This window comes from Cetorhinus maximus, chromosome 8, assembly GCF_964194155.1.
Source record: "Cetorhinus maximus chromosome 8, sCetMax3.hap1.1, whole genome shotgun sequence".
NCBI lineage: Eukaryota > Metazoa > Chordata > Chondrichthyes > Lamniformes > Cetorhinidae > Cetorhinus > Cetorhinus maximus.
Window position 1 is genome coordinate 92,332,258 of NC_135886.1, and position 14,266 is coordinate 92,346,523.

Sequence of the window (14,266 nt, forward strand, 5' to 3'; positions counted from 1 at the left end):
GAGATGACAATGCCTAGTTAGATGGGTGTAAAAATGTCATGTTCCAGTATATTATGGACTTTTAGTCAATACTTTATATTTTTAAAAACCACAAAAGGCTACAAAAAGATAGCCGCCCAAGGATCACTTGACTTCCCTTGTGGATTGTTATGACCGATGCAGTTGGTAAAGCGGAGTTATTTAAAAATCCCAGAGGGAAACTAAACAACTGTCATAACCTATAATTTTAAAAGTGTTATGTCTGAGATGCGACTCTAAATTCAGGAATCAGACCACAAGTTCTCGAGGTTTTACATTAAACTAAATGAACATTTTATTAATTTACACAGGTTAAAATATATATACACATGGCTACAAATGACTACTATCATAACTTTTAACCAAATTCCCAAACTAATCTCCATTAAGGCAACAGCAACCCATAGACTTAACCAAACACCAGGCAAAGCATTTTCACCTTACAAATTCAAAATGAGGTTCTTTTCACTTTGGTTCTGATTGAGCCAGTTGGAGGCTTGCAGCTGCCTTTTGAACTCACATTGCCTCTGCTCTGCACACTCAAAACGGTTGTCTTGTTATACCTACCAACACTGATTGAATTCTCATTGTCTCACCAGCCTCTGAACTCCACCTTTTAATGGTAAAACCCCTTTCATAGTACCAATTTTATTAGTAATATAAACATATTGCTTGGTAGCTGCTAGATAAGTATCATTTTCACCCCACTTCTTGAATGCTGTATTCCAAAAATGCAAATGCACGCTAGCTTTCTTATATATCAAAACTAGTACACATCAAAGCACTCAGACCAGCTGACTTTAATCCAATTAAGGCACACTCACAGACTAAACCTCTATTTCAAAAGAAAAATATCATATACATTAATAGCTTCATAACATGGATTGAAACACTTGTTTGTCTCCAAAGTAAACAAAAGGAATTTTCCAGACTGATGTTTACTCCATGCCTTTTCCTGAAACTAATTTTGAAGGCTAATTTCAAATGGAATGGGTCACTCAGATACAAAGACACTCGCGATCTCAAACTCTCAAGGTGTGAAAATCATCACACATGATGTATAATTGACCTAGACGTCCTCCTTATTTGGAAAGGGACTTTGGACTTGTGATAGATTACATGGTAAGACAGCTATGCTTACTGCTGCTTTTAAAAAAGCAAGGAGCTGTTTGGGACAGGATTGCATCAGACAGCTATTGCACCTGCTACATGTTAACTAAGCAGCCAAGGTAATAAACAACCATACCTTGAAGTTGGAAGAAGGACTCTTCCCCAATCTGTTCCAACTTCAAGTTCACCTGAGAACCAACCTCCTGGAAAGTCGACTACAAGAGACTTTGCAACTTATGAAAATCCTCTGTAGTACAAGACTTTCACTTCAATTAAACCATCAACTCATCTAAGAAACTATAGGCCTGTCATGAAGGAGCGACTGGGACAATTGTACATTGTAATTGTATTGTTATTTCTTTACCTGTGTCTAATCTTCTTGTGAGTGATTGTGTGGGTGAGCTGCTTTAAACTTCCAGCACAATTGTGTGATAAAGAATAACCTTGCTTATTTTTAAATTCACAAAAAAGCATGCTGCTGGAATTATTTCAGCCAACACCACCAAAAACAGATAATCTGGTCATTCATTTTTGTTCTTTGCCATACTTTTCAGTTAATACAAGAGAAGAATGCAACAAAATACAGGAAAAATAATAAATTTGTGGATTGGACATGTAATTGGCACGTTAATTTCAATTTGGATTACTATGAGGTGGTGTTTTTTGGTCAGAAAATTAAGGAGACCACATACTGCTTGGATAATACTCTGAATGGGGTTGAGAAGCAACTGGATGAGGGATACAGGATCATAAATCACTAAAAGCAGTGACATAGGTTAATAGAGGCCACAAAACAGCAAACCAAGCTACTGTATTAACTTGTAGAGGGACGTAATTGAAAAACGGAGAGGTTAGATTAGGTTTGGAGTATGCTGTACGGTTCTGCACTCAATATTATCAAAATAATCTAGAAGCTTTGCAAATGGTGCAAAGAAGACTCAAAAGGGTGATACCACAACTGCGAGGATATACTTATCAAGAAAAGCTGAACAGGGTGAAAAGAGAAGGATGAGGGATAACCTGATGGAAGTTATTAAGCTTCCTGGGAATTTGCCATGAGCCCTTATTTCTGACGCAGTCCTAGCTGCCTCAGTTGTGCACTGCACTGGAAAGCCTTTGTGAATGGATCCTGGGTATCCACTGAGGACTTGGCTGCTCTTGCTTACGCCAATGTAGAACTCCTACGACGAGGTGGAACATTCCTAAATCTGCAGTCGTCTGTCTACAAGGGCAACCATTGGGCGGGTAGTTGATCGAATGAAAATGCACTTCAGATGTTTAGACCACTCGGTGGAGTGGGGTGGGGGCATGGGGTGGTGTCGGTGACCTCTAATATGGATGCACAAGGGTCTCTGGTATCATGGGGGTTTGCTGTGCGCTGCACAATCTGGGGCAGCAAAGAGGAGTTGAAGTGGCAGCAGACGATTCTCTTGCATGAGCCTCCTCCAATAAGAGGGGAGCGGATATATATCTGGGGGAAAGTGGCCATGCACACGAGACGCCGATGTCATAATAGATTCAGCTGAGGTGACCTATGCTGCCAGTGAACCCGAGCCATTCCCCTCTCTGTGGATGCCTGGGTGGCATGCAATGCCATGCCATTACAGTGCAATGAGCACCTTCAGCTTCTTGCTTATTCATCATTCATCCTTGGTTTTCAGTCGCCAGTGACGTTTCACAGACTCTGTTTGCATGCACCTTCATCTTGTCATGGCCACCTATGGTAGTAAAAATCACACGACATATTGAAATAAAGTATCAAACATTGTTTAGGCACACAAACCAATCACACAGCGTCATATATGAAAGAAAGGCAAAGCCGTGATACCTATTGTGCAAATATGGTCAGTTATGTGTTTGTTTCTGATTGGGACCAACAGCTTTTAAAAAGAAATTCAAACTGCAGTTATCAACTCAAAGAATTACATTAAATATTTCAGCTTTTAAACAAAAACCTTTGCTGTGCAAGGGTTAAACAAAGCAAGTACTACTACCTAACACTCTATTTCATAAAGACATATTCTTTGAACCTGAAAATTGCAACAGAGCTCCTCATTTTACTTTTATTTCCACCCAATAGTTCCCCTATACTTTACAGGATCTTGAGGATTCCTCCCTTTCTCTTGGGACCAAACCAAGGTGTTCCACAGCTCTCAGGAATTTACTTTGATTCTCCTAAGAGTTCCCACTATTCTCCTGAAGTATGAAATTTCTTAGGGTCCTTCCAGTAGCATCCGGCAAGGCAGCCCTCAAGTGCCTCATGATTGTGGACATCCCAGCTCAAGGATGGGCCTCGCTGCATTCTTGCTTAGTGATTCCAAATCAGAAATCACCCTTGGATTCTGATAAACCTTCTTTACAGCTTCTGACCCAGTCTGCAAGCACCTGTTTCAAAGCTGCTCCCAAGCTGACAAGTTTGTTTCTGTGAGAACACCACCAAGATAAACCCAAAACAAATTAGAAAAAAACACCCTACAATCTACTCTTGCGGCAACGTGGCACACTTGGTATGCCCCAGATAGAGATTCGAATTAATTATCTCCAGCTTTAAACCTGTCCTTTGATCTGAAGAGCATATGGATACTTTAAGATGTTCCCTTGTGTACCAATTGCTTTCAAACCCTCCCTTGATCTGGGAAAATTACATGGATAACATATTTCTAATGGAGACAACTGCAATCTTACCTGACTCATTGGCTTCATTAAGAAGCTAAGAGAGGACCACCTGTTGTCTTAAAATATATGAATCATGATATTACACATTCCTAACGCTATGTTGTGCTCCCCCTGTGTCTGGAACTGACTCTGTTGTTCTGGTGCATTAGGTGCTCCATGATGGATGTCTTCTGGCTTGTCCTGCCCTTGGGCCTGGTGGAGGCTGTGCCACCTGAATCTGTGCACTGGAAACCTCTGTCATCACTGCAGCAAGCAGCCTTTGTGATACAATCAGAGCGGGTGCAAAGAGAGTGGTGGTTGTCTTTAACAGTCCGCATTGCCTATAGTCATCTGTTCCTCAACTCTTTCATGACTCACCTGCACTTCCCTGCTTACCAGGAGCTCCCTGCCACCTGACATTGAGTCCAGGCATTTCTGAGCCATCATATCAACCCAGCACTCAACACTGATCAAGGTTGGTACAATACTTTGGATGGTGTGCACCTCCTGCATCTACTCAGCCTGCTGTATTTGAGGGTCGCCTCTCTCAATGGAGGAGCCCATGTGCTCGTAAGCCAGAGACATAGCACCACTCATAGCATGGATCAACGCCTCTGCCCTGCATGCATGGGAGAGAATAACCTCTGGAAACTCTGCCAGATGTCCACACATTTCCTGCTTCTGCTCTTCAGTACCCACTTCGCTGTTAACCCCTGAGGTGCAGCATCAGCGTAGAGCTGAGCATTGCTGGATCTGTCCTCACTCCTCAGATGGTGACTGTTTGCAGCAAGGGCTGCTTCTGTCATCTGCTTTTGTGCAAGTGTGCCGTGTTCCAGTTGCTGCCACTTCTTGCCCCACTGTTGTGAGAATATCTATGCTGGTGGAGGAAGTGCTGGACTAACGTGGCAGTGTATTCTCAGTTGGTCTCTTGCTCTGAAGTCTCTGCTGACTCTGATGTCCACTTGGCCCTGCAGAAGAGAGAAGAGCATTGTTAACTATGTTGCTTTGCAACAGTGTCCTCTGGGCTATATATTCTCATGAACTTTGTATGGTGATTATGGACCATAGAGAAACGACACATGAGAAGGCTTCTTGTCTGCTGCCATTATATTTCTCACTCTTTGGACTCCACACCTACCTCTCCCTCTGTAACAGTCTAGCCTGCTGCCACCCTGCCAATTTCCAATGCCGCCCCCTCTATCTGTGCTATAGTAGCAAAGGGCACCCCACCACTCATTTATCTCTGCTTCCTTGCATTGAGTTTCCTTTTGCAATGACAGCCCTCCTGCCCCTACGCTGCTCATAAGGCTGCACCATTCAAGCCATTATTGCTCCACAGGAAAGCCTGCTGCAGGGATTCATCAAGTGTTAATGATTTGCCAGGGTTCCCTAGTGTTGTGCTACTCTCTGTCCTGATGCTTTCTTGGGTGCTTGTTGAGTTCTTGTGTATAGGGTGTCTATGCTGCAACACATCATGGCCATCTCATTACCCATGCAGGCCTGGCACTTTGCCACAATATATCCAACTCACCTTGCCAGCCATCAGGGTTTTGAAAGACTAATAACACTGCATCCAAGTTTGTGCCACGATGCTGTGGCTTTCCACTGCCAGCTAGACCTCCTATGCGAGGCTGCTGGCTGTCTCCTCCCATCCTCTGGGAATAGCACCTTTCTCCGTTCCTGCACTGTCTGCAGAGGCACCTCCAGGGAGGTATCATTGAAGTATGGAGCCACCATTCATTGCGTTCCAGCCATCATCCCACTCCATGCCTTCCACTACAATCCCCCTTCCGCCTGCTTTCTATGCAGCTTGTATGAAGGCTGTCGACTCCCCTTCAAAAATGGTGCCCTTAAGCTCTCTGCCAACACTATCTACCTTTCGCCCTCCATTATTGGTGATCCCCTCCCCACCTATTATATTCTTGATAGCCAGTTGATGAAGGAAGAATCCAAAGCCAGGCTTTACTTGGGATAGAGTTATTCACAGAGTGGAACATTATAGGTTATGCATCTCCTGACTCCATTCAACTCTTGTCATTAATTGTCTCTTTATACGCACTCAAGTAACCATCCAATCAGTACCCTCCACCTCTATCTACTTAACGTCAATTGATACAACAATGGCAGCATCGTAGACGATGAGGTTTAACTGAGGCGCGATTATTGCTTATTGAAAACTTTTCCCAATACCCTCCGACGGTTTGAAATATAGCCGGCAATGGTATTTTTTCATAAGTCTCCACGAAGAGTGAAAAATAAATCCGCCCTGCAGCCCTGATATTAATTGGCTGCACCAATTGCTGTGGAAGTCCTGCTATCCGGAAGACCCAGAAATAGCCTTCTGCAGGAATACCTAGGCAGTTGAGAATTCCAGCCTACATATCTCTATTTTTCTGGGATTTGGTGTGACTTCCAATGATCAGTTGTTAAAGGCTGCAACTGATAACTTGGTAACTGTTGACAAAGTTAAATCTATCAACGGCCATCCTCCACACTGTCTAACTTCAACCATCTAACAACTAATGAGGTTATCTAACATCTCGCACTGCCCATTTGCTGGTCTGAGTGACATCAATTGGGACAATTTTGCAGGCAAGTCCACTAGCAACTGAATAAATATCATCAGAGCCCATTTTAAATACAACTATTACAGTCTCTCTACAGAGGAGACTTCAATTATATCGGTCTGTGATTCTGGAATTTCCTCCCCATAAATGTCAAATGAAGGAACTATTGCACTGATGCTGGGCTACCTTCAGCAGTGTATGTTGATTGAATTTCAGCTTTTATCAATTGAAACAATAGGATTTATTTTAAAGGTCGACTCTACTGGATGAGTGAAGAACTGACTTAATTTATGCAGTGGATTATACGCTGTTAATTGTTGGGAAAAATCAGCCATGTCTGATAAAGGCTTAAGCTACATCCTGACCTAAACAAGTTTCAGCGTGTAGCAGTGAATGGTTGTGAGTAATCTGTGCTGTGGGTCTATCCAGAGGTGATTCTCTTTATCTACCTGGAAGTATCTTTGTTGTCCATCAGTCCTCCCCACCCCCCAACTTGGGGTCTGCATGCTATCTGTATGTCAGTCCTTCATCAGTTTACAGAATTACACAGAAGCTAAAGTTGGTATCCACCAGGATTTTTAAACTGATAGGAATCAACAATTTGCATTTTGAAATTATGGTGATCTGAAAACTAGTTTTGTCGTCTTTCTTTAAAGTGCTGACTAAAGGTGGTATATGATTGCATGGGTATTAACAGCCCTATCATGGCTTCTCCATGTAAAATATGTAAAATAGTTGTTAGTTTCATGTAAAAGTTTAGGCAGTGAGTATCAGAATATGGACATAATTGAAGGACACTTGATCCATTTTAAGCCATCTGTTCAGAAAACCTTTATAGTTATCCATTACAGCGTCCAAATGTTTCCAAAATAATTCTAGTGTTTTTGCCAGGAGTCCATTTGATGTGTCCATAATTATGTAAAGAGGCATTTCCTATGTCAGCCTAAGTTTGCTTTTTACTTTTTTGCAGTTGTACACTTGCCCTATTATGACATAGGTAGAAATGACATATTGCCTTTTCTGTATCATTTTCTATCTTCTATACCTCTCCACTGCCTCCTTTCAAGATTGAAAACTCAAAATTTTCAAGTTTTTCCTCATAGCTTATTCTGATGTAAAGGATTATTTGTTTGTTACAGCTGTCAAATTCAGCAGCCTACTTGGCTTTACTTGGGCTTTACCCTGTTGATAGTTACTGCTTCAATATTAGACATGTTGCATCAAGTATTCTCGAAAGGCCAAGATCTCTTTTAACTTGATCCTTAACTATTTCAACATTGTTCGTAAGTACTTACGCTGGTCATTTAATTTGTCTATTTACATTTTGAACTTTCTGCCTGCTCAGATTTAATTGCTCCTCTTAATTTAGTAGTAGCTGCAAATTTCACTAAATTGCTTTGAGTTTCGGAATCCAAGTCATGATATAAACTAGCATTAATATCCATGGGATGAGTTGTAGCTAAACGAGAGCTTGCATCTGAATGTCTGCAGAAGCTGCTGGGAAGTTTTCAGGAACCCTGGCTGATAACGCTTTCCTGTCTCCAAAACATCTTCCCCTCCCCTCCCACCGTTTCTAGTTTGGGGTGCTGAAGACTAACATATCTTCAAAAAAAATGCAGAGCATAGCATACTTGTGCAAGGTCTCTGTATCTACCATTGTGATCTTTGGCATTAACAATCTACACTAAGACAATTTAATGTCGTTTCCCACGCTGGAACTGAACAAGATGTTCTTTTATAAAACTATCTTAAAAGGTTACTGTTTAGACAAACTGAACAACTGACAATTGAAATAATCCATTCTGTTGTCGCTGATAACCAATTAACATTTATCCCGATAAATATGAATGGAGCAAGCATTTATGCTTGGATTGATATTTGATGGGTTATTACTGTAGTGGTAAATAATTATTTAATTCTGAGATTTAAGGCCAGACATAATTAATACAGAAGATGCTGGGATTATTCAGCAGGTCTGGCAGCACCGGTGGAGAGGGAAACATAGTTAATGTTTTAGGTTTGTGACCTTTCATCAGATTGGGGTCCTGATGAGTATCTCCACCCTTCTCCGTTTTTATTTCGGATTTCCAGCATCCGCAGTATTTTGCTTTTGACCAGTAATATTACTTTTGTCTGTAGCAGATAGAAAGTTTCTATGTCCCAGGTCATATTTTATACAAAACATCACACTGCCTAGAGTCCTAAGGGACTTAATTCCTTGACCTACATATCTGTGCAATTTGACACAAACTTGACTCTTTGCTTGCTTGCAGTTATGTGTTCACTGCCTTCGCTTTCATAGAGGTACGAGGTGATTTTGAAAAGCTCTAAAGTAATTTATGCAGTTAATAACTTGAATTTTATCTACTGTCCATCTGGTTTAAAAGTTGCATATCCCATGAATTTATCTTCTGAATGTTTCTTGCAATAGTTGGCTTAAATTTCGTTTTCATACAGGTCACAAGTGAAAACTATAGGTATAACTAAAAGAAGCTGAACACATTAAGTTACTAGGTGCTTATTTTTTTTATGCTATTTTACTTTCTCACAAACTTAAATGTTACGGGCTCAAGAACATACACATAAGAACATACAAAATTGTGCAGTAACATGACTAAGCTTGCCTAGCAAAAGATTTTGTCTTTACTTATCTTTATTAAATGTGTCAACTTCAAGGAGCCTCTGTTACTTTCAGAAGCTTGGAATTTGAGTTGTTACACCTCTGGGAAAATAAGTGCCAATTGAAGGAAGCTACTAACTACAACCTGTGCCCAGAGTTATCAGGATTCTGCAGTCTGAATACATGCTGCATGGAGAATTTCTCAACATCAATCAGTATGATTCTTTCTTTGCCATTCCTCAAACAATTTTGAGTTTACTTTTCCACAAGTTTTGATAGAAGCCAGAGGATACATTTTAGAATTTTCTACTGGCTGAGGTAAAATTTTACAGGAAAACTATGTCAAGCTATTTTTTTTCTTGTGATGAAAGAAAATTACGATATCTGACTTTTAGTTTGTTAACACAACTGAGGATGGAAAAACTATCATTGTTTTTGGTCATCTGATTTAGAATTTCCTTATGTGGTTCAGTGGCATACTTGTTTTTATAATACTTCTGTGAAGCACCTTGGAATGTTTCATTATGGTAAAGGTGCTACATAGATAAAAATTGTGCTTATTTGTTCATTTAGCTAGTCTACTTGAAAAAAAATAGTACAGTTTGATTTCTTCCAAAGGCTCTAATGGTTGTGCAACATTTATATGAATCCTAGCCTTGCATTTGGCATGTAGGTCTCTGGGTTTGGCAACAGGAATGTTTTTAATCCAATGAATTTTTGCTCGAAGTGGGTGTGTTGGATGTCAGGTGAGGAGAGGTTGGTGTGTATTGCTATAATACAACAGTTTTTGCGTGACATGTTCAAAAATGGTAAAGGTAAAAAAGCTGGGCCGTGATCTGTGAATTTTCAGTTATTGTGAAATGAAAAATAAGCTTCTGTTTTGCATGAGAAAAAAAATCACACGCGGTATGTTTTTCAAAGATTTGGACCAAGTGACAAATGAGTTTACTGTACAGTGAAAAAAACAGAAATTACTTCTGAGCAGGTGCATTTGCCATGGTAAGTTCATGACCAATCAGGGTCAACTTACCAACCAATCAGCACCCATTTTCTCCTGCAGAATAATTTGTTATTCCCTTTGAAATTTGGCATTTTTGCATCTGTCCTGGTGACTGCAAGAAGAAAAGCTTCTACAGCATGTCTCTTTGTTTTCTGAACTTTTTTCTTTTCTGAGTTATATTGAATGGTTGTGATTTCAGATATTTGGTAGTGATTGACCATGCTTTGATCGAATTCTAATATTTGACCATAATTTTAGATATTAGGAAATATGAAGTGTAACAAACTCCAAATTAATGTTCTTCTATAGTAATCAGCCTGCAGTTGAAATTTTTGAAAATTGAATAATTCAATTTTTCCAGTGTAAATAGGGATAGGTAATAAATGCTGCCAGCGACGCTCGCATTCAGGGAACAGTTTGTAAAAACTGAATTCATGGGTTGATGGCTTGCCGCAGTTCCTATTTTCCCTGTTATTTCCTCATTATTTTCTGCCTGTTCAATTTCCGTACATTTTTTTTTGTTGTTTTCTCCTAATTTCCACTATTTGCTTCAGAAGTGCAAAATTTAGGAAGGTAAATTTTCATTGGCTGTTTATTGGTTTTAAACGTCATTTTCATTTTGCCAGTTTAAAGTACAGATTTGACAGATTAACATAGTTATAGTAGGTTAACCACTGGCACATATTCATTGAGAACTAAAATAGTTCAATCACCCTTGACAGCCCTTATATCTGGGCAGAGGACAAATAACTGCACTCTTTTGGTGCTGAGATTTGAGCACTGTTTATAAAATGGCTCCCTTTTGTAGTTCCACTGAAGTAGTATATCAAAAGCTACACATAGCTGCAATTCACTAAAGCTTTTCAGGAAGTTCTGTTTCTGACAGATGATAAACTTTTATTGAACATAAAATCAGGAGTAGGTCATTAGGCCCATCAAACCAAGAAACTTCTCCTCATTTTGGTCTTAAATGGCCGACCCTTTAGCCTGAGACTGTAACTCCATGTCCTATATTCCCCAACCAGGGGAAACATTTTTTTCAGCATCTACCCTGTCAAACTCCTTCAGAATCTTGTATGTTTCAATAAGATCACCTCTTATTCTTCTAAACTTTAGAAAATATAGACCTTGACTACTTGATCTCGCCTCATAGGACAGTCCCCTCATCCCAGTAGTGCACTGAACCTTTGTTGGTCTGGTTCAATTTGTGAACCAAGAAAATTATAATGGTTAAATGTGATACTATGAAAAAACAAATTCCATTGCTACTGATAGTTGTTGAAGGAATGCTGTTCCTCAAATGTCTCCTATTAGTTTTGAGATACCACATATATTCAAGATTGCCTTTATGTTTGGCTAAGATTATAAACAGTCCTTTACTAGTGAATCATTTATTTGAGGTATGTGAAAGAGGAAGATGCTAATGGGGTGCAAAAGGTAATTTATTTCCAGTTTTTTTGAGAATGTTCCTGTCACTTCATCTGAAGTGATGAACTCATTTTACACTGAGATCAGCAGCCTTCTGGTAAATTTAACACTTGGCTTTGTCAGTGATGATCAGATTATTTTACTTTGGAGAGCATTGCAGTTGATTCTGGCCCTGCCCAGTGCCCAAAAGACTGTTTTCCAGCAGAGGCTAGAGCTGAGGTTAAATAAGAACACAAGAAACAGGAGCAGGAGTAGGTCATTCAGCCCCTCGGACCTGCTTCACCATTCAATAAAATCATGGCTGATCTGATCAGGTCCTCAACCCTGCTTTCCTGCCTGGCCCCATGATTACTCTGAACTCCCTTATAGATCAAAAATTTGTCTAACTCAGCCTTGAATATATTCAATGACCAACCTCACTCCACTCTCTGGAATAGAGAATTTCAAAGATCATTGACCCTCTGAGAGAAAAAAAAAATTCTTCCTGACCTTTGTCTTAAATGGAATACCCATTCTTCTGAAACTGATCTTCATGGTTCTAAATTTCCCCAAATTGGGAAACATCCTCTCAGCACCTTACTTGTCAAGCCCTCCCAGAATTTATAGTTTCAATAAGATTACTTTTTGTTCTTCTAAACTCCAATTAGTATAGACCCAACCTGCTCAACTATTCCTCATAAGACAGCCCCTTCAGCCCAGGAATCAATCTAGTGAACCTTCTGTAAACTAACTCAAATGTATGTATATCTCCCTACCCCCCGCCCAAAGTAAGGAGACCAAAACTGTATGAAGTACTCCAGATGCACCCTCACAAAAGCCCTGTAAAGTTGTAGCAAGACTTCCTGATTTTTATACTCTATCCCTTGCAATAGCCGCCAACATTCTATTTGCCTTCTTAATTGCTTGCTGTATCTGCATTTTAATTTTTTGTGATTCACAGACAAGGACATCCAGATCCTTCTGTATTGCAGCAATCTGTAGCTCCTTTATTTAAATAACATTCCGCTTTCTTATTCTTTTGGATATAGATGGCAGATGGATATTGTTAGGTTGAATGAGTGGGCAAAGATCTGGCAAATGGAGTTTAATATGGGCAAATGTGAAGTTGTTCACTTTGGCAGGAAGAACAAAAAAGCAAATGGAGAACGGCTGCATAATTCTGAGGTGCAGAGGGATCTAGGTGTTCTAGTACATGAGTCACAAAAAGTTAGTATGGAGATACAGCAAGTAAATTAAGAAGGCTAATGGAATGCTATCCTTTATTATGAGAGGGATTGAACATAAAAGCAAGGATGTTATGCTTCAGTTATACAGGGCATTGGTGAGACTGCACCTCGAATACTGTATGCAGTTTTGATCTCCTTATTTAAGGAAGGGTGTAAATGCATTGGAGGCTGTTCAAAGGAGTTTTACTAGATTGATACCTGGAATGAGTGGGTTGTGTTATGAGGAAAAGTTGGATAGACCAGGCTTGTTTCCACTGGAGTTTAGAAGAATGAGGGGTGATTTGATTGAAGTATACAAGATCCTGAACGGCCTTGATAAGGTGAATGCCGAAAGGATGTTTCCTCTGGTGGTGAGTCCAGAACTAGGGGGCACTGTTTTTAAAATTAGGGGTTGTCCTTTTAGGACATAGATGAGAAGAAATATTTTCTCTGAAGGTTGTGTGACTTTGGAATTCTCTGCCTCAGAAGGTGGTGGAGGTAGGGTCAATAAATATTTTTAAGGCAGAGGCAGATAGATTCTTGTTAGGTAAGGGAATCAAAGGTTATCGGGGTTAGATGGGAATGTGGAAATTGAAGCAAGATCAGCCATGATCTTATTGAATGGCAGAGCAGGCTCAAATGGCCAAATTGTCTATTCCTGCTCCTATTTCTTATTTTCTTATGTTCTGAGAAAAGTGGAAAAGCTCACATTATACTCCATCTGCTAATTTTTTGCCCACTCACTTAACCCATCTATAATCCCTTTGCAGACTCTTTGTATCTGCCTCATAACTTGCTTTCCCACCTATCTTTGTACCATCAGCAAATTTTGCTACAATATATTTGGTCCCTTCATCCAAATCATTAATATGGATTCTTAATACCTGAAGCCTTAGCGATGATCCCTGTGGGGCCCCACTCGTCACTATTTGCCAACCTGAAAATGACCCATTTACCCTAACTCTCTTCTTCCTATAAGTCAATCCTTTGTCCATGCTAATTAATTACCCCCAACACCACGAGCTCTTACCTTGCATGGTAACATTTTATGCGGCACCTTATTGAATGTCTTTTGGGATTCCAAATGTACTAGATCTAATAGTGTGCGTAGATTTTGGTTTCAGACATCACATCAAATTTAAATAACTTGGTGTAGTAAAATACACATTTGGTTCGATTTGAGGTTTCCATTTTGAAGTATCCCAGCAAACTAATAAAGGCAAAATTGCACTATTTATGATGGGGGCTATGCAGCAAAAAATTCATGCATGTAGTGAGGTGTTGTACACTTGTCTGCCACAGTGTTTGACTTAGTCCTGATCTCCTATTGGCAAATGTCTTTAAAGCATAACAGTGAGTATGTCAGTGTTTCACATCTGATCTCCTTGGCGGTAGGTATGGTTCATATAATTCATTTATATTTAAGTTTTGTTGAAATATATATAAAAACCATAGCTTTTATAGGAATCTCGGTGCTCAAAGTGAAGAACATTCTCCAGTACCTTGTGCCACAATTGTAATTATACTTTGTTCTGCTAATATTTTTATAACTTCCAACGGTCAAGCTTATATTTTTATTGTCATAGATACTATTTTCAATTCATAATTGATTTCTCTGATCTAAGGTATATTGAACATCATTAGCTACTAAGGTCACAGAAAT

General features: G+C 39.7%; 1 protein-coding gene and 1 non-coding gene across 8 annotated transcripts in view; both read left to right on the top strand.

The window, feature by feature from the left end:
• Positions 1–14,266, top strand: part of diaph2 (diaphanous-related formin 2) — an 855,920-nt gene that overhangs the window by 25,228 nt on the left and 816,426 nt on the right. The window lies entirely within an intron of this gene.
• On the top strand, positions 5,892–6,031 carry LOC144684104 (U4 spliceosomal RNA). The gene has a single exon (XR_013577391.1). It is a non-coding gene; the product is annotated as a U4 spliceosomal RNA (small nuclear RNA).